The following is a 19,999-nucleotide window of genomic DNA, read 5'->3' as shown; positions in this document are numbered from 1 at the left end:
TCCCCTCACCATCTTTATCTCATTTTTGACATACTGTAGGTGGCATTTAGAGGCTTTTGCATCTGAACCCTTCATGTATAGCCAACAACTAAACAATACGATTATAAAGTCTCTGGCACTGCGAGGCAAGATAAAACCAATAGATATTTATTTTAAAAATATTTATTTTTCAGCATCAGCGAAACGTGCATGGTTTGGGCAAATAGAAATTCTCACTTGTCCTGCTTAAGGTTGCTATCATTTAGCATCTCTTTATTTGAGAATGACTTTACAGAGAATGAAACATGATTGGATTGAATCGGAGCCTTATAGATAGATAGATCTCTCTCTAGGGATTGAATGTCATGGGCCATGTCATCATTGTTTTTAAAAAGCACAGTACTGGCCTGTTGACACGGAAACCAAAGTTCTATTCTGGAACCGAACCTGGAAACACCTTTGCAAAAATGCAACAAAACAAGTTCTCAATTCTGAACACTGTTTCTACGGTGTCCTCTTTCTCTCTATCCCCACCTCCCATACACATACTCATGCATGACATTCACATGCACACTTTGCAGAAAGACTGACTAAGGTGCAAATGTGTGCTTTGAGGGGGAAATCCATCCCTGATAACTATGATGGATAGACAGAAATTGCAGTGATCAAATGTGACATTTGAAATATTGTAATTTTCCGGAATACGAACTATGAATAATGAAGGCCTAGCTGCATACAGATGAGTCCTTTCCTGTTTCTGCTCTCCGAAAGCAGTTAGGAGTCACCCACTTATAATGATGTGAATTCACACACTTCTGAATTCACTCACACACACACACACACACACACACACACACACACACACACACACACACACACACATTTTATCTTAAGCACACATATGTAACTTCTCCAAGATACACACACACACACACACTTACTCACATGCACACATCATTTTGACAAACATCTTCTTGCTTTGACGACACAGATATTTATAATTCAGCACGTGGTGTTGTCGTTTTCGGCGTTATAAATACATAATTCATCGCACTTGTCTCACTGTATGTCCTAACTAGCTTTGTGTTTCTCTTTGTGCGCCTGTGCGATCGTGCACTGCTCAGCTTGGCCCCGTGGCGGTGGTGTCATATTATCCTGAGAAGGGCCTTTGTTTGTGGGACTTCTGCTGCCGTACACCTGCTGATTCCTACTAGCATAGCGTTTAGCACACGCTAGAATTATCTACAGCACAGGGCAGCATGCCACTTAAAGCCTTAATGGAAATTACAATGCGGCAAATGAAACCGTTTATGAGTATGAATGAACAACCAAAGCAAAGCATTAATGATACATTTACATTTATTCGTTTAGCAGATGGTTTTATCCAGAGTCAATCACAGTGGTGTCATGCATACATTGTCATTAGTAGCTTATGCATGCTTGCTGGGAGTCTCACTCATATTGGTGATGGTAACACATGGTTCTACCAAACACTCTCACAGATCCAACAAATTAAATTATTTTGTCTTATATAATTTTAGTTTGTAGTGTGTGTGTAATTAAGACCATTTTGCATGGTGATACTGCACTATAAACAATAAATTGATTGACTGATTGATTGATTGCTTGATTGAAATGTATTTAAAAAAAAGTGTTTTTACTGTGGCAAAACAGTTGGCCAGTTGATCGCCCATCAAACCATTCAGCGTAACACCAGCGCGCCGCCTGTTCTGCAGTGGTCCAATCCCCTCGTGCTTTCTGTGGCACCGTCTAGATCTCAAGTTTATCAACTCAATCTCGGAAGAATTTGAGATTTATGTGTGTGTATATCACTGTCTTTATTGCTGTTGATGTATCTGAGAAAACAGCTGTCTGCTTAGTTACAGTAAGATGGAACCTGAGAGGACTCTAGCCTCAGAGCTGCTTCATTTGTGCTTCTCTGCTTCAGCTGACGCACAGTGATCTGCTTAGTTGAACCTTACAAAAAGGAACTAGTATAGTAATACTATACGATTACAGTATAGTAATACTATACGATTATACTATACGTACTATAGTAGTAATACTATACGATTATACTATTTCTATTTTAGCTCTATTCTATTGTAGCTCTATTATAGTGTCTATTATAGTGTATAATACTTCTATTGTAGCTCTATTATAGTGTATAATACTTCTGTGATGTTCTGTAATCAAATTTAATTCAAATTCAAGACTCTAATGTTTGCCTACAAAGTAGTCTCCGGTTCTGCTCCCACTTACTTGAATGCCCTCATACAGGCATACAATATGCTACCACAAGGTCTTTCTAGAACAGGGACATCCCTCTCCATCTTCAAAAAACTCCTGAAGACCCAGCTCTTCAGAGAACCTCTCCTCTCATAGCACTACTTACAACTAGTCTTGCTGATCCTAGCACTTACCACCTGACTAGAACTGACTCTCGGTTGTTTAAAAACAACACTCACTGATGCACTTATTCTTATTGTACTACAGCTTTTTTTAATTGTCCAAGAAATGTCCTAGAATTGTTGAGAGAATTGCTTTAAAAAGCTTAAACTGTTTACCATGTTGTTAGTCGCTTTGGTTAAAAATGTGTCAGCCAAATGTAATGTAATGTAATGTAATGTAATGTGTGTAATGTAATACCTCTATAATATCTTTGCCCTCTGTAATGTTCCTATAGTACAGTTTTATAGTATGTCCCAAATACTATAAGATTCTTAGGGCAGCCGTGGACTACTGATTACTGACCATGAACTACTGGTTAGCGCTTCGGACTTGTAACCGGAGGGTTGCTGGTTCGAACCCCGACCAGTTGGAATGGCTGAAGTGCCCTTGAGCAAGGCACCTAACCCCTCACAGCTCCCCGAGCGCCGCTGTTGTTGCAGGCAGCTCACTGCACCGGGATTAGTGTGTGCTTTACCTCACTGTGTGTTTCACTAATTCACGGATTGGGATGAATGCAGAGAGAGAATTTTCCTCACGGGATCAAAAGAGTATATATACTTATACTTATAATATCAATAGTATTCCTAAAAGATTAGATTAATAATTTGTCCGAAAATACTCAAAGATTAGTATACTATAGTTTCCGTTCTGGGAAGATGGAGCCTCAGAACTGCCTCTATTGTGCTGCTGCCTCTCTCCACAATCGAATGGGAAACACAATCTCAGCTGATGGGATAATGAGTTACAGTAATTAAAAGACTGCTTGATGCACTGATATTGATCTCATCTACATTTCATTCCTTCTTTCTTTCTCTCTTCTTTTCTGTCTTTTCCTCCCTTCTTTTCTCTCTCTCTCTCTAGCTCTGTCTGTCCTTCCCTCTCTTCCTGTTCTTTCTGTTCATTTTAGGAAATCTGTGGTCCACATGTGTTCTATACCTGTTGAATCTGTGGTCCACATGCTTAACGTGAGGTAAGACACTATGTTTTCTATTTCAGTCAACTTTGTTGAATGTTCCGTCATTATACCTCTTTATCGCTCTCTCTATCTCTCTCTCTCTCTCTCTCTCTCTCTCTGTCTCTCTCTGTCAATCTTAATATCTCCTCTCAGGCCTCTCTACTAGTGCAGTCCTGCTGTTATAGCAAGTGCTGCCTTGTCTGTTTGTGGATGTGGATGTATTTGCGGTTGTGGAGTAATCTGCATATGTTTGGTTATGCATTTGCAAGTGTTTGAACATGTGGAAATTAGGATGATTACGCAAATGTGATCAAGAGACTTGTGTTTTTGGGTGTGTACGTCCATGTGTGTATGCATACGCACATTTGTCTGTGTGTGTGTGTGTGTGTGTGTGTGTGTGTGTACATGTGTGTGTGTGTATGTGTGTGTGTGTGTGTGTGTGTGTGTGTGTGTGTGTGTGTGTGTGTGTGCATGTACATATTTGTGAGTGGGCCAGAAGGGTTGGCATCTGTGTTGCCAGCACACAAGTTCAGGGGTTCCACAGGAAAATGGTGGCCTGCTCTACTTCTCTGATTAGAGGCTCTCTCGGGGTTTCTGTTCACTGCAGTGCATCTGAACTCAAAAGCACTAGGCATATGCAACCACTCACACACACACACACACACACACACACACACACACACACACACACACACTCTCTCACTTTTTAATACACACACAGTTTGACTTTGACTCTCTTGCACACACACACACTGTCACACATCATGAATTGTCACACACACACACAAACACACACACACACACACACACACACACACACACACACACACACACACACACACAAACACACATGTATTTATACATTCAGAGTTGCAGACATTCACACAGTCACACCAATACCCACACATTAGCACACACACACACACACACACACACTTTCTTTCTCTCTCACACATACACATTGTCACAATTCTGCATGCTTAGACATACATGTTGTGTGAGACACACACACACACACACACACACACACACACACACAGCTGGCACAGCACCCAGGAGCCACTGAAAACAGTGCCCTAGCAACTGCTGGGCATATCGCCAAGCCAGCTAGGTTGCCAGGCAGCGTGTTCCCATGGTAACACCCTATTTGCTTCTTTTGTAAATAAGGTTGAAATGGGGGGCGGAGTTTGGGGACAGCCACAGATAGTCTCACTCGTTCTCCGGAACTCACAGAATTTGGAGTGTGGGAATGGGGTTCCGTCTCCAACTCTGGAGTTCCGAGAGCAAATCCGAGTTCCGAGAGTCACAGTGCTGTTTTGTTTGAGTAGGATCGGCCTTATGACCAGAGACACCACAGGAGGCTCTAGCACAAAATTGTACCGAGGAAATCAAATGGAGTTGGGCTAATGTATTCACAGTGAAAAGATTCCTGGCGAAATTTGGCGGAAAGTGGAATTTGTTGTTGGAGAGATTTCCCTCATTACCAGGGTGTTGTGGTGGGGAGGGGAGGGGAGGGACTGGCTCAACCGATCGTCCGACCTTTATGCCTGTCTGTCTGGAGAGCAACACCATGCTGGCACGCCATACTGGAACACACACACCCACACACACCCACACACGCACACACACACACAAATGCTGGCAGAGAGCTGGCATTGGCACAACCATGCCGCAGTCAGTCGTGATTGGACTGCGAATGAGAGAAGACATTGGAGGAGGGGAGGAGGAGCCGATCTCGGGTGGAAGGAGAGGAAAGGGAAAAGATAGTGCCCTGGTGAAGGCTCTGTCAAGAGACAGTCCCAAAGAAACAGAATTAACAACTCCAAATAAAGAGTGCGAAAGGCGAGTTTGGAGATAAAAAAAAAAAGAATGTTGAGGTGGGGAGAGAATGAAGGCGAGACAGAGAGAACACTGAAGGGGGCAACGAACAACCGGACAAGATGAACGAAGGTGAAAAGGAGGTTGGTATTTGGGTACCATCCAAATGAATGGAGGAAAGTGGAGTTGGGGGGGGCAAAGCACCTCTCTGATTGCTATGGCAACGTTTCAAAAGCCTTTCTGCTCAATGTGTTGAGTGACCAGTTACCAAAGAAACATTCAGGACAAAGTTAGCACACCGGATGAGTTAGCGCCGTCGCCAAAGGTTGTTCGGAGAAGTTTGTGGGTTTGCTTCTGTGGGATAATAGCAAGGCTGAGAGACTGAAATTATTATATGTTATTAAGGAGAGAGCTTAGCAAGGCTAAATATTAAGCACATGCAGCTGAACATCTCAGAAATGTTAGCTTAGCTGGAGTGTTGCAAAGCTAATGGTTCATCACAAGGCTCGTAGAGAAGCGGAAAAAAGGCATAATGCGCCATGTGGGTTAGCTAAAACGTGCGCTCAGTCTGAAAGGGAACATCTGTTTCTGCCTGCGGCTTGGACTCAAGGGTACCTAGTAGCCACAGGATCAGCAATATTTGCAGACAAAAGGGGTATGTAGAGATAGTACACTGAGCCCAATATGCTAACACCTCAGCACTTAGCATTGACATCTAATCCATGCGAAGTAACTATTTTAACAATTTCTACTGTTTCTACAGTTTTGTACTCTTTCTACAGTTTTGCTTTGTTTATTTATTTCTAGCTAGCTCACCAAAGGCAACCAAGAATAGCAAAATGTATGAAGTTTGGTGGATTAAACAGGCTAGGCCTATCAATTTCCCCCAAATATAGGAGCTACATCTAGCAATGGAAGAGAGAGAAAAAAACATTTCCTTGGGATGACTCTTAGCTAAAATAGGTCAGAAACAATACACACAAACCAGCACAGAAGGTCCTTTAAAGAGGCTAGGACACCAGAAGGAGACAGTCCTCAGCTTGAGGCCAACTGGCAGATGCCATGTCTGCAACATGCCACCAGGGGGATCTTATTTATCATGTGTCTAGACAGTCCTCCGTTGAGAGACAACAGAGCTTTCCCCCCATTGTTTAAAAGTGCTGACAAGATATATTTAGTCACAGCATATCTTTTGGCAAGTCATGTCATAATTTAACAGGTTGACATCGAATTTGAGATTCAGCCAACCAAGTACAAATGTGTGGAACTGCCTAATGACGAGATAATCACACTTACAGTAAGTGTCAGCATCATATCGCTAAAAATCATGAAGGTCTTGATGTGCCAGCATATCAATATTTATTTGTTCATTCAACCATGTCTTTTGCATCTCATTTTTGTCTGTTGCTGACATGTGAACTACTCTAGCTAAATCGTATTCAACATTTCAATACAATAGAAATAAAATTGGACTCAAACATGCACATGTTTTCAATTAGACTATCTATCCGTTTTATGTTTTCATTGTTGTTTTAGATATGCTGTTAACCATCACAAATACACTGTGAACATCTGACATTGCTATTTGAACGATGTGACTTCCAAAAGCAAATGTTTTGCAGACACTGTTGTCCATGAAAACCATCTTATAGAGTAAAGTGAGGGCAAAATCATTTCTAACTGATCTTATCTTCCCATTGATGGATCTGTGTGGTACTGAGAGAGAGGGAGAGTCAGTCTTGTCCTGCTGGTCCCACTGACAGTGTGCCCTGCAGCTTGAGGTAGTTGGTTGTATGGTTTCGCATCATAAACAGCCTGGAGTTAACTGTACAACCTTCTAGCTTTCCCTGCGGGTGTCACCAGAACGTCATCATGAGCAGGATGCCTCAGGCCAGGTGAGTAGTACACAGCGAGGGGTCAGATAGGTCAGCGTTTTCACACGCAAGGGGATCAGTAAAGCTCATTTGGTTCCCCAGTGTACATGATGTTAACTCTCCGATCTAGTAATGATTGATTGATTGGTACAGCACCCTCAACATTTATTGGCATCCTTGGTAGAACAGGTATACAAAATCATCCTCTGGTGTTTTATCCTAGTAACACAATGAGGGAAAATCCAATCTTGAAGGTAAGCAAATGTATTCTGAGAAAAAAAATATCCATGTAAAGAAATAAATATTTTTTTTACAAAATCACCATTTTGGCACCCCTAGAAAATCTTATAAACAAAATGTAACTGAATTTATTTATTAATTTATTCAACCTCTTTAAGGTATTTAAAGTGCTTTTAGGAACGTTCAACCAGTAATCCATGATCTCTGTCACACAGACCTTAAACACCCCAGTCATTCTCCAACATGGGAAAAATAAAATAATTTACAATTCAAAGTGGAAAGAGGAAAGTGTATTGACCTCAAGTCAGTAAATAGACAGATACTTGTCTGAAAATGCCCAAATTTACAGTTAGAACAATAATTAAGAAATTCTAATAAAATGGTACGGTTGAAAACTTGTTTGGGAAAGGACCTGTGTCTTGTTCCTATGCACAGTGAAGAAAATGGTAAGAGAGGGGAAAAATCCTCTAAGGATCAGTGTTGGTGAGATACAAATAAAAGTAGCATCCTAGGGCCACGAAGTCTAGAAACAAAGCATCAGAGGTGACCTCTATCAAAGTCCTTATAGAGCTCTGAAGTTCGCCTACAAAGAGGAACCAAACCTCCCATAGGGAGATCCGGGTGTTAATTAAGGCTACCTATTTCAAGTTGCATTGCAAGTTAGCTCTGGGGTACCAAAAATCAAAGTGTGCCGTCTTAACGTACCGGAGATCACAATATCCACTCGAAGGCAGAGGACAAAATTGTGTAGAGCAAAACGTTTGCATTTCCGATTTCTTCGTCCCCGGTTTAACAGGTGCGATAATTCAAAATCCCCATGTTATTTTCCCATAGGAAAAATCTCAAGATACTGGATGTCCTTATATGGGCAAAGATTGTAGCTTTTTTGTAGGTGAACTTTAGAGGTCTATTGCCTTTTCTTTTTTTATCATAATCTAAAATTTTTTTTTTTTTAAACTCTTTTTACTCATCTTCACCAGGGGTGCCAATAAATGTAAAAGTGATGTAACTAAATGCCTCATCCAAGACTCTAAAACAATAATTGTGGCATGTGTGTTTTGGGGGATTTTTTTCCTAGACTATATTTGTTCTCCTTTAAGACAAAAAGGTTCTGTTAAAAAATATTTTTTGTAACTGCCTCATCCAAGACTCTAAAACAATAATTGTGGCATGTGTGTTTTGGGGGATTTTTTTCCTAGACTATATTTGTTCTCCTTTAAGACAAAAAGGTTCTGTTAAAAAAATATTTTTTTTAACTCTTTTTACTCATCTTCACCAGGGGTGCCAATAAATGTAAAAGTGATGTAACTCACCACACCTACACTTCAACTTATCAAATATCTTCGTCTGAACAAATATGACAAAATAAAGAATTGATGTTTCTTTTATCTATCACAAGCAACAATCATGATAAGCTGTACTTGGCCTCCTCAGGGTTTTCTTGGTACTTTAAGCGCAATAGTTATACGTAGTTGTATTTCTATGTCAACATTGGAGGGCAGATTTTGTCTTTGCAAAACTATATGAGCCACTGAAATACTGGGACTACACTGAATAAAAAGCCTTGGGTGAAAAGTTAGTTAAGGCGAAAGCTTTTTGTAGTAGTGGAATGTTGAAGGTGAAATTTACATTGACTTACCCAAGGTTCAGGGAACCACATCATGTTTTTGTTTGAGAAGAAGTTTTCTCAATATGGTGAAAAAGTTCTTTGCTATACATCAGGGCGTTTTGTCCAATAGTGTATTTTTGCACGATTCATAACACATGCATTGCAACGCATGCATTCCCCATTGAAAGTATTGCCATTACTCACTGGGATTGTACTGTTGGCATGTGACATTGACAGTCCAGCACCAGTAAAGTCAAGGGTTGTTTTGGAATGTTATTCATATGGTCTTGTAAGGCATGTTCAATGAAGAGCCTTGAAGTTCTCATGAAAAGTGCAGCTAGGTGGTGGTTTGATGGAAAACCCTTTTCATTTTAAACCTTCCACCTTGCAAGGTGTCAGAGGACTGTGTGTGGGGGGAATTTGGAGCTGTGCTATCTCAGTCAATGAAATTAAATTGGTATTTCAGTATACATTTAAACTACTAAAATCGCATGAATAACCTACTTGGTGTAGCTATCTGCCATAGGCCTAGTGTAGGCTACAATACCAACTTCAACAAGATGGTGCATACAAACAAATTTATCATGCTTTCTTGCAATGACAACTGTCAAAATAGCCTACTTAGCAATGGTAGAATTGAAAACAAACAAGTGTAGATATTTTAAGCAATGTCATGGAAACAGTTATGCAACACTGCCTATGTAAACTGTGCCAGTTTAAATCATATGAATCCTCTGACACAATAAGCAAGGTGCAAAGACAATCGGGTTGTTGAAGACAATAGGCAGGGCAAAAAAGTTGTTGAAATGGGGCGAGCACCAAGGGGGCGCCAACGCGATGGTAATAATAATAATAATAATAATACTATATTTGGTATATTCTATATGTAGCTACTGTTGTACGTTGCTAAATCATTTCTGCATTTCCTCAATGTTAAATAACATTTTAGAACACTAACAGACTAGAGTAGGCGCCCTATCTCATAAGATTCTATCATAGAATTTTGACATAGAAGAGGGAGTGGGAGCGCCGTGAGCGCTGAGTGAGCAGGTACGAGTAGTGAGTTTTCGTCTATGGAAAAAGAAATAAAGCAAAAAAGCTGTTGGGGGCTAAAAATAGAAAAAGAAAGAGAAAATGAGATGGCATGTCAAGGGATGCGACAGCAGTTAAATAAGTGGATGGTGAAAAGCAACAGGTAGGATTTAAAGTGTGACGTCTGTACTTGGAGGCACACGTTTCATGTTCATGTTATTCATGTTACCAGACAAACTAGAGTTTGCTAAGCATATGCCGATTGAAACACAGCCTATTCCATTCAGATAGCTAGGTGGTTACCATGCTCATACTGCACTTTTAATGACAAACTGCAAACAGAAATGTCTCACTAGCAACAACTCATTACATGTTTCCATTTCCTAACAATGAAGACTCCTTGTAATAACTTAATATTGTGCTGTCAATGTGGCGCAAACAAAGGCTAGAGTTGGATCAGCCTTATCCTTTGTGAGCAACAGCTGGCAAAAGGACGTTATGAGAACCGTTTAGACTCTCTTACAGTGACAATGCGACATTTTACAATACTTCAAGTTCAAATCGGCAGAATTTCTTAAAAAATAATAATATGTAATACATTATTGGCCTTTTGTTTTACTTTAGTTGTTTTTTTTTTTTTTTTTTTTTGGTGCGCCAAATTTGTTGTTGCATACCCCCTCAAAAATGGGTAGCTGCGCCCCTGCCTATAGTGTAATATACTGTTGAAGTAGGTCTACTTGTACTTGAATGAGGTTATTTTTTATTGGTTAAGTGGTCCTTGGTCTGAAAAGGTTTGAGAAACACTGCTGTAGCAGACCTTGGGCTTTATGTTTGGCCTTCGATGAAGATTTATTTTTTGTAGCAGGAAAAAAATTGTTTTTTAGAGGTAATTTTTTAGAGGAAATGTACTTGCCAGCATAAGTCACTTTAAAGTAAGCTTCACCAGAATTTAACATCCCCAGAGCGTAACAATCCAAGCAAATTGATTTTTTTTACATGTAACTTGCTAGCATTTACTAAGATTGCTAGCATCTACTGACTGTCAGTCACCTTGTATCACACAAATCCATTGCAGGCTTTGGCCAATGATTTTGTTTTCAATAGATTACACATGCTTCGTAAACATAAAACTTGTGATCACCATGTCAAACAGAATTTGATAAACTATACAGGTCGGGAGACAACTGCGCATTTTTCTGATGTCATGCAGAGTGACATTCAAATGAGTTGATGGTCATATTGAAATTTGCAGGGGGTCTCTTAATATTGAACATGACCGTCAACTCATTTGGATGTCACTCAGCAACCGTAGGATAGCATCAAAAAATGTCCAGTGCTATTTCTCCTCTCTGGTCCCACACTGTTTAATGGGCTAGGAAGCAATCAGAAATTGGAACTTGCATTCATTCCAAAGTGTATGAAATAGATTTACTTTCTGAATTATTGACAGTACTTTTGTGTTTGTTTACAAGTATGTATGTATGGTCAGGGGGTGGGGGGTGGGGGCATCTAGCAGATAATCCTGTATCCCCAATAATCCTGAGGCCCTTGTGTTTATTTCAAACTGGGTTGTACATCAATCAGCATTATGGCATTGAATTATTCCATTGTGTATGATGCATTTCATTTCGTCTTGGTGTCTGTGCCACTTAATTCCTCTTTCACACATGATGGTGAATCTGAACTCGAAGGTCTCCATTACAGCAGAGGAGTCTATTATGCAGACGTGGGCTCCTGGACAATTAGCAGCTTCTTCAGAAGCCCTGCTGCTTTTCAGAGCAGGGGGAAAGCGCAGACGCTTTCTCTTCAAAGGAGAGTGGGTTGATGGGTCAAGGCCATCCGAGAGCTTTGGGAATGCAGAAATCCACAGCTCGCCCTGTGCTTATGCAATTAGTTATCAAAAGCTGCACAGGGCCATTAGCCAGAGGGCAGAGCACAAGTCCACCAACACAAGGCATGTTGGCTTCCTGCCACTGGCATAGGGCAAGGGCATCTCTATAAGAATACTGGCCCCGAACATCAGCATACAACAAACATTACAGCCTTTTCCTTATGGAAGTTCTTCTACTGAAATCTGTAATAGGTAGACACTTTAAAATCTTTTCGCATTTAAATCTTTCTAAAATCATTATCCTTCTATAGTACAGTGTTTTAAGCATCAGTGTAACTTTCAAGACAGCAGTATGTGACTCATGATACAATGATGGCGATCACTAGGAATCACACATCAGTCCACACAGTCCAGTTTAAGAAGACATTTAACAGTCAAACAGAAATGGATTTTTCTGGCTTGCAGTTTTTCTCCTTGACGGTGTCTGACCATACAACCTAATTGTTGAAGCATAGAGATGATAAGGGTTTTTATAAAAAGGTATTTGCTAAGGGCAAATGTACATTAGCACGAGGACATATGGACATCAGTCATCAGCGTAAAGGCACAGCTACAGAGACTGATCAAGGCATCAGTATTTATTTAACTGCATTACATACTGTATATATATATAGCATAAATATATGTTATATATAGCACTCACAGAGAGAGCATTGAGCATCGGGATTGGGGTTAAGCATTAAGAGGGAAGAACTGAGCATCAGGCTGTCACTGGACAGCTGTGACAAAAATAGAACATTTCCAACCATCTCAACGACCAAAAAAAGAAAGAAGAAAGAAAGCGAAGCTAACGGTGATTTATGGTGTGTAGCGAACACCTCATCTGTCTTTGTATTCTCCTCCCTTTATTTATTTTGGTCGCCTTTTGTCTTCCCGGGCCGTAAGTCGCATAGCTGGCACAGGGACTTCAAACAGTTCACTCAAGTGGGTGCGTTGTCTTGGTTGCAATCGCCGAGCAGTCTAGCATGTGTGTGGCCGCTGTCATATCGCCGAGATAGAGAGCCAGTGTGTGTGTGTGTGTGTGTGTGTGTGTGTGTGTGTGTGTGTGTGTGTGTATGTCTGGGAGCTCAGTCTGGGTGTGTAGTTGTGTGTGTGTGTGCGTCTGCAACCCCACACCCCCGCCCCCTGTGTCTGGCAAGTGGCTAAGGCAGCCAGGATCCGCATTGCGTTGCTGCACTCCGTAAGATTGGGGGTGGGGGGGTGGTGGCATGGGGCGAGGGGGTGGTGGGGCAGAGTGGGGGGTATCAGCAATCTGTGCCTGCCTCTGCTCTTTTCTTCAGACACACACACACACACACACACACACATACACACACATACACACACACACACACAAAATGACTGGGAGAACGAGAGACAGAGACGCTCACAAAAGAAATCCTCCACTGTCACAGTCATCCCATAAGAGAAAAAGCCTTTGTGTTAGCAGCACATTCTCAGTTCTACAGCGCGTCTCATTGTTTGTTCTACATCTCGCTTCCGTGAGGCTTCAGCGCTCTTTAATCCTTCTGTTCTGCCTATCCATCATGAAGGTTCATTTTTCAAATGTCTCTGCGTGGATGTGCTTACAGGTTCCTTTAGCCAACATCTGTGAGCACAGCAAGACTATCAAGGTTTATGGTTTGTTTATGTTAATTAATGAATGTAGGATCGCTGAGCAAGCATAATTCAATCCCCTAGTTAGAATAAATGAACCATTTACTCTGATGTTCTTGCTTTGTGATAATAAATTGAAACAAAAGATGCTGTGATTAGTACTTTATTCAAGTCCTTCTTCCAAGTAACGTTAGGTAAGGGAACCCTACAAGTTAACATTGCACTAACATATTTTATTGCTGCTGTAGCCATTTGGGTTGTTCATGACTCTCTCTTGTGCTCCTTTTACTTTTGTAAAATTTCATTTACATTCCATAATTTAAATTGAATGATTATTATTCATATTTCTTCAATATCTGCCTTTTAAACCATCATTTTTATGATTCTAGCAGCATCATGGTCCCTTATAGCCCTCGGGCCTTTGTGCAGAATGACTTGCATGTCTGAGCAGATGTGGAAGTGGTTATAAAACTACAAATCCCAGAGTTCCCAGCGGGAAGAGCTGTGGGGGCGGGAGATGGGGGAGGAGCCGTGCTCAACTGTGTCTGTGCGGCCATAGTGGCAGCAGGACTAGGAGCCCCGTCGTCGCCATTTGTAGCGCTTCTGCTTCTCCCTTCTAATCTGATGCTGCCAACAGCTGGCGAACAAAAACTACCCCAAAGCGACAAAGCGACCCCCCCATTCACACTCCAGCCCACCCCACTGATCTCAGTTTGGCTGAGGGTGGGATTTTACTGGTGAGGGACCGCAGACTTTGGGTGACAGAGAGTTCGGAGAGTTCGGCACGATTCAGCCCTTGGAGGTGCCTGTGCGGTTTTGTTACTGCTTCATGTGAGGGCATTATAGATTGGTTCCAAGTGCTGACTAGACAGCTAGATGGGTCAATTCATAATGCTGTTGTGGCCATTGGAGATGTTTTTAGTGCCTGGCAGTGGTCCATGGGTAGATGCATTTAGCATTTAGACACATTTAGTTTTAAGTAAAGTACTTTTTATTGTTTGAATGAGAGATGGATTGGGAATCTCTGTGCAATAGACAGAAGAGGAGAATCAGAATTATTCACCTGTAATGACCTTATATCATTGTGAGGATTTGATCCCCCCTCTATCTCTCTTTCTCTCTGTCTGCCCTCCATCCCTCTCTCTCTCTCCTGCTCCCCTTCAATCTGTCCGCTGTGTGTGTGTGTGTGTGTGTGTGTGTGTGTGTGTGAGAGAAAGAGAAAGAGAATGCGAGGAATACAGAGCTGCCCTCTCTGTTTGCAGAGGTCCTTTCACATTCATTCTCTTCCCTTCTCAGATACACACACACACACACACACACACACACACACACACACACACACACACACACACACATACACACACACACACACACACACACACACACACACACACACGCACACACACACACACATCAACACACACACACACACACACACACACACACACACACACACACACACACACACACAGAGACACACACAGAGACACACACAAACACACACAAACACACCATGCAGAAAATGTGTGGAACGCGCGAGACAAAACGTCACACCTCGGGATGTGTGGGGGGTGGGGGTGGGATGTGTATGATTGTGCCTCGGATGAAGGGGGGTAGGGGAAGAGCAGGACAGAGAGATAAATGTTGATGAGGAACGCTGGGTAAGAAGCAGAGCCATGGAGGCTGGGACAGGATGGTAGCGCATGTGTGTGTGTGTGTGTTTGTGTGTGTATGTGTGCATGTGTGTGTAAGAGAGAGAGAGAGAGAGAGAGAGAGAGAGAGAAAAAAGGGTGAAGGGAGTTATTGTCTATATCCTAGTATATAGGTCTTTAGTATGTGTGTGTGTTGTGTGTGTGTGTGTGAGTGTGTGTATGTCTTGCGTTTTTTACCCGACTTTCTGGATTTTATCATAACACCCGTGCCTTTTCTGGTCTGTAACCTATATGAAGTATATTCTCCATATCTATGTGCCTGTATGTGTATACGTGTGTGTGTGTGTGTGTGTGTGTGTGTGTGTGTGTGTGTGCATGTGCTGTTGGTGCTCTCTGCATGACATGGAAGTTGACACAGATTTGAGTGGGATCAGAGACAGCGACAGAGCGTCAGCCATGGCTGTGGTGGCACGATTGCGAACACACGCACCTGTCTCACTGCCTGCCTGTCTCACTGCATACCTGTCTCACTGCCTGCCTGTCTCACTGCCTGCCTGCTCTGCCCGCTTTGCTCTCTAATCGCCTGGAGTATTAGCTCCCTAACTCAACGGGAGGAAGGAGTCACTGGCAGAGAGAGAGAGAGAGAGAGGAGAGAGAGAGAGAGAGAGAGAGGGAGAGAAACAGGGTTGGATGGAGGAAGAGAGTGGAGATGAGAGATGAGAAGGGGGAGAGAGAGAAAGAGAGTGTGAGAGAGAGAGAGAGAGCGAGGTATGAAGAGAGACCAGAACAGAGATATAGGGAGAAAAAGAGAGAGGGATGGGGAGGAAGAGGGAGAGAGGAGACGGTCTCCCCTCCCCCCCCCCCGCCCCCACCCGCCGCCTCATTTTTTTTCGCCAACTGCACAGCCCTGAGAGAAAGGAAGAGGAGGAAGACGAGGCGGCCGGTGAGGGTGTTTTGCCGGGGCTTCATCTCTCGTCCGCCGATGGATTAAGCTGGCCTTTATCAAGGGACGCTTCGGATCAATGGCCATGCGCACACGTGCGTGCATCTGTGGGTGTGTATGACTCTGCAGATAGTTAGCAGACATGCTGTGTGTTTATGCTTGCATGTGCATGTCTGTGTGTGTGTGTGTGTGTGTGTGTGTGTGTGTGTGTGTGTGTGTCTGTGTGTGTGTTGCTGTCTTCAGACTGGTGTCTGCTCTCTGTGTGCAAGCATTGGAAGGGACAGCTGTGGCGTTGTGTACCAGCATACAGTGTCTGTGTGTGTGTGTGTGCATGTGTGTGTATGTGTGTGCGTGTGTGCATGTGTGTGTGTGTTTGGTTGGGGGTGTTGAAAAGGGGTTGCAAGGCGATCATTTTATTGTACGCATAGACGAAAAAAGAGAGAGCTGCCTCGGCCGTCTCTGCCAGCTCTCTCTCTCTCTCTCTCTGCCTCTCCCGCTCTCTCTCTCTCTCTTTCTTTTGTCCTTTATTTCTTCTTCTCCTCCTCTTCGCTCCTGCACACTTCCTTCTCCCTGCCAGCTCTCCTGCATGCCTCTCGCAACAGAGCGCCACAGCAGAGCTGAAACTGGGACAGGGGAGAGATCCCTGACCAGAGAGACAAAGAGGATAGAGAGAGAGAGGGAGAGGGAGAGAGAGAGAGGGAGAGGGAAACAGAGAGAGGGAGAGAGGGAGAAAACGGGAGAGAGAGAGAGAAAAAGGGAAGAGGGAGATAGAGTCTAGTTTCCCCTCGCCGGGCTGCGAGCAGTGCTCAGCTCTTTTGTGTGCTGGTGCGGGTAACGTTAGCGTGCGTTAGCATCTGTGTTAGCATGTGCTCTCCTCGTTCACACCTGTGTGGCCGATTTTCCTTTTTTTTCACCCAAAGCAGCACAGCGGCAGCGGCGCACATGCATGTTCCATCACTCCGAGGCGCACGCCGTCAAGTTTCGCCTCATCATTTAAGAGGACAAGTTTTCCGTTTCTGTTTTTTTTTCCCCTCCCAGACTCGGCTTCAGCCTCTGACTCGGCTCAGAGGAGCGGCAAGTGGAGACTTTGTGGGTGCATCGTATGCTAGCCTCTTAAATGGGTCTGTGTTGGGTGTTTATGCAATAAGCACGACTTTGACTTTACAGCGTTCCCCAACGCAACTTGCGCTGCGCAAAAAGGGAAGGAACAACAAAGAAGAAAATGGTAAAGCAAGCGTCTGACACTTTGTCTGAATCGGTTGTACGTTTGGGTTGTGTACCTTATGCAATTGTAAGATTCTGTGATGACATTGGGCGTCTATGGACCTACTTGCAGTACTTTTGAAGGTAAAGGGGACACGGTGTGTGGTATGGGTTTTAAATGGTCCTTTTGCTCACCCAGACTAGAGTTCAGGCAGTTCAGGGTGTCTGTCAGCTGTGCTCTTTGTCTGCCACTAGGGGGCATTCTCACACAAATCCTTTACCCCCTCTTTTTCCTATTGTAGAGCCAAAGCCAAGTCTCCAGCGTCTGCACTAGGTACAATGGGTGTGAGACGGTGCAGTGCAGTTCGTGTGGATTCTTGTTGGAGCGAATTATCTTTTTAACACACATTTGTCTTCTCCCTACAGATGCAGGGTTCGACCCGGTCGGACAGCAGCCATTTTGAAACAGCCAGCCATTTTGGAACTCCTTGGGTTTGAGGTGCGGGACACTCCTCTTTTTCGACGAGGGACATGGTAAGAGGAAATCAGATGTGGGGCGTCTCGATCTGAATCGTCAGACTTCCCAGTAGTCACCTCTAGCAATGTGATTGTCCAATTGTCTTGTGTAAACTAAGTGAATCAACGCATCATTTGTGAATATTGAGATATAAATATCACTGTGTACTGCAACATGTGATAGCAAATACTAAAAGATCACATGAATGATTCTAATGCAATCTTCCGACCGTTCTACTGAATGAAATGTGAGTAGAACTACAACTTCCAGCATGCCTCTTTGTCCCTGAGACCCTTAACCTGTGATGTCATGTAAGGTCACAGGTGAGGTCCTTGGGAACAAGGCCACATGCATTTTGGCAGCAACCTTCAGAGATGAAGGACAAATAAAAGTCTCTGTCTAATACCCATGTGGCTGCAGCACATCTGATGTAGATGAGCACCCTAGTTAGAGTATACTGGACCTCACAAGTGTCCCACATAAGGGGTCATCATTGGGGACAGGCCCTATCGTCCGGCCTCAGGCCGTGACCAAAGAGAGGACGGTCTAAGGTCGCGACCCCTTCCTCTCGTGAGAATTCAGATGCATCTTAGTCAGGCTATATAGCCAGTGCTATAGACATGCTGTGAGAGAGAGAGTTATGAAATCTGCAGGAAGATTTGTGTTGGAGTACATGTGTTCTGTGTTAATGTTTTATATTTTATGTTTCCCTCAATTCATCATAGTGAATTTATCAAATTTAGTGGAATTATATGTGTCAAACAAAAAATAAAAGGCTTTTTCATTCTTCAAAGTTCATGGTGGAGTTGTTTTCATGTAATTCTATCAATCTATCTGATTTATTATATATTCATGTAATTATCCATTTATCTATCTACCAGACTAACAGACTTAGGTAGGTGTGTGTGTAGTGTGTGTGTCTGTGTTTGTGTGTGTGTGTCTGTGTGTCTGTGTGTGTGTGTGTGTGTGTGTCTGTGTGTGTGTGACAACATTAGTATCCCACTCATTCCCTGTTGCCCAAAAACACATTAGCCGTCTGTGTCGGGAGCCAGTCTGGTAACCATGGCAAAGGGCTGGGGGGCAGCAGAAGGGGGTGGGGGTGGGGGCAACGGGTGCACCAGCGCGTCTCTTAGGTAATAAACTCAAACTCGCTGTCTGTGCTTCTGTCTGTCTGTTTCTTTCTCAGCGCCTCTCTCTCTCTTGGCCTTTTCTCCCCTCTCTGTCTCTCTCTCTTGGCCTTTTCTCCCCTCTCTGTCTCTCTCTCTCTCTTTTCTCCCCTCTCTGTCTCTCTCTCTTTCTTTCTTTTTTGTCTCCATCTCTCTTTCTTTCTCTCTCTCTCCTGCTCACACACACACAAACTCACAAACAGAAAAATTTGGCTTTCCCCCCGTCGCCCTTCTCTTTTTATATTGATTTCTCTTTCCATTCTCTCGTTCTTTCTCTCCCTCCACAAACCATAGAGAGATAAAGTCAGTCTATTTTCCCCATTCCCTTTCATCTCTCCTATCCTCTCTTTCTACCCTCCTTTCTTTCTCCTACTCTATTTCTCTCTCTCCATCATTCTCTCCTTCTTTCTCTCTCTCCACAAACCATAGAGAAAGTCAGTATACCCCCCCATTCCCTTGTCTTTCTTTCATCTCTATACCTTCTCTTTCTACCCTCCTTTCCCTCTTCTCTCTCTCTCTCCCTCTCTCCTCCACCTCCCCCTCTCTGCTGCAGTGAACTAAGGGTAAAAGATTGAGACACAGATTGGATATGACAGTGAGGAGAGATGAGAGTGTAATAGAGTTTCTGTTTCCCCGCCAGAACAGAGGACAGAGGCGGGCCCCTTTTTTTCTTTCCTGCAGACATCACCTCACGGCAGAATCCGTTGTCTGGGTGTCTCAAACTCCTTATCACCAGGATCTGCTGAGAGCTGGAGCTCTGTACTCTGAACACCATTCCGTCACACACACACACACACACATATACACACGTATAGTGAACACTGTACCTGCGCAGTGTAATTTTCCATAACACCATATGTCAAGTCTCACTTAGCCAGCATTGAGAGCTATCAAATTAGTATTGAGTGGAGCTAGCTAGCTTCATAAAACGGTGTTCCTATTGTGGACTCATTTCATCTCACACTCAGGTTCCAGTTAAGGTTCTAGTTCTAGAACCACACAAACTCAGCAAATTGGGTCTAAGTGTAGTGTTTAATATCTCCAGTTGGTCAGGGTCATTACCCGAGTATGAA

The 19,999-nt window shown here is 43.1% G+C and overlaps 1 long non-coding RNA gene across 1 annotated transcript in view; it reads left to right on the top strand.

Moving 5' to 3' along the window:
- Window positions 1-18,553, top strand: part of LOC125284955 — a 22,215-nt gene extending 3,662 nt beyond the window's left edge. The window contains exons 2-3 of the long non-coding RNA XR_007191970.1: window positions 3,292-3,400; window positions 17,670-18,553. This is a non-coding gene — a long non-coding RNA (uncharacterized LOC125284955). The remainder of the gene's footprint in view (window positions 1-3,291; window positions 3,401-17,669) is intronic.
- Window positions 18,554-19,999: the final 1,446 nt, after the last annotated feature.

This window comes from Alosa alosa, chromosome 20 (genome assembly GCF_017589495.1).
Source record: "Alosa alosa isolate M-15738 ecotype Scorff River chromosome 20, AALO_Geno_1.1, whole genome shotgun sequence".
Taxonomy (NCBI): Eukaryota; Metazoa; Chordata; class Actinopteri; order Clupeiformes; family Clupeidae; genus Alosa; species Alosa alosa.
Note: the sequence above shows the minus strand (reverse complement) of the source record. Positions and strands in the feature narration are given on the sequence as shown.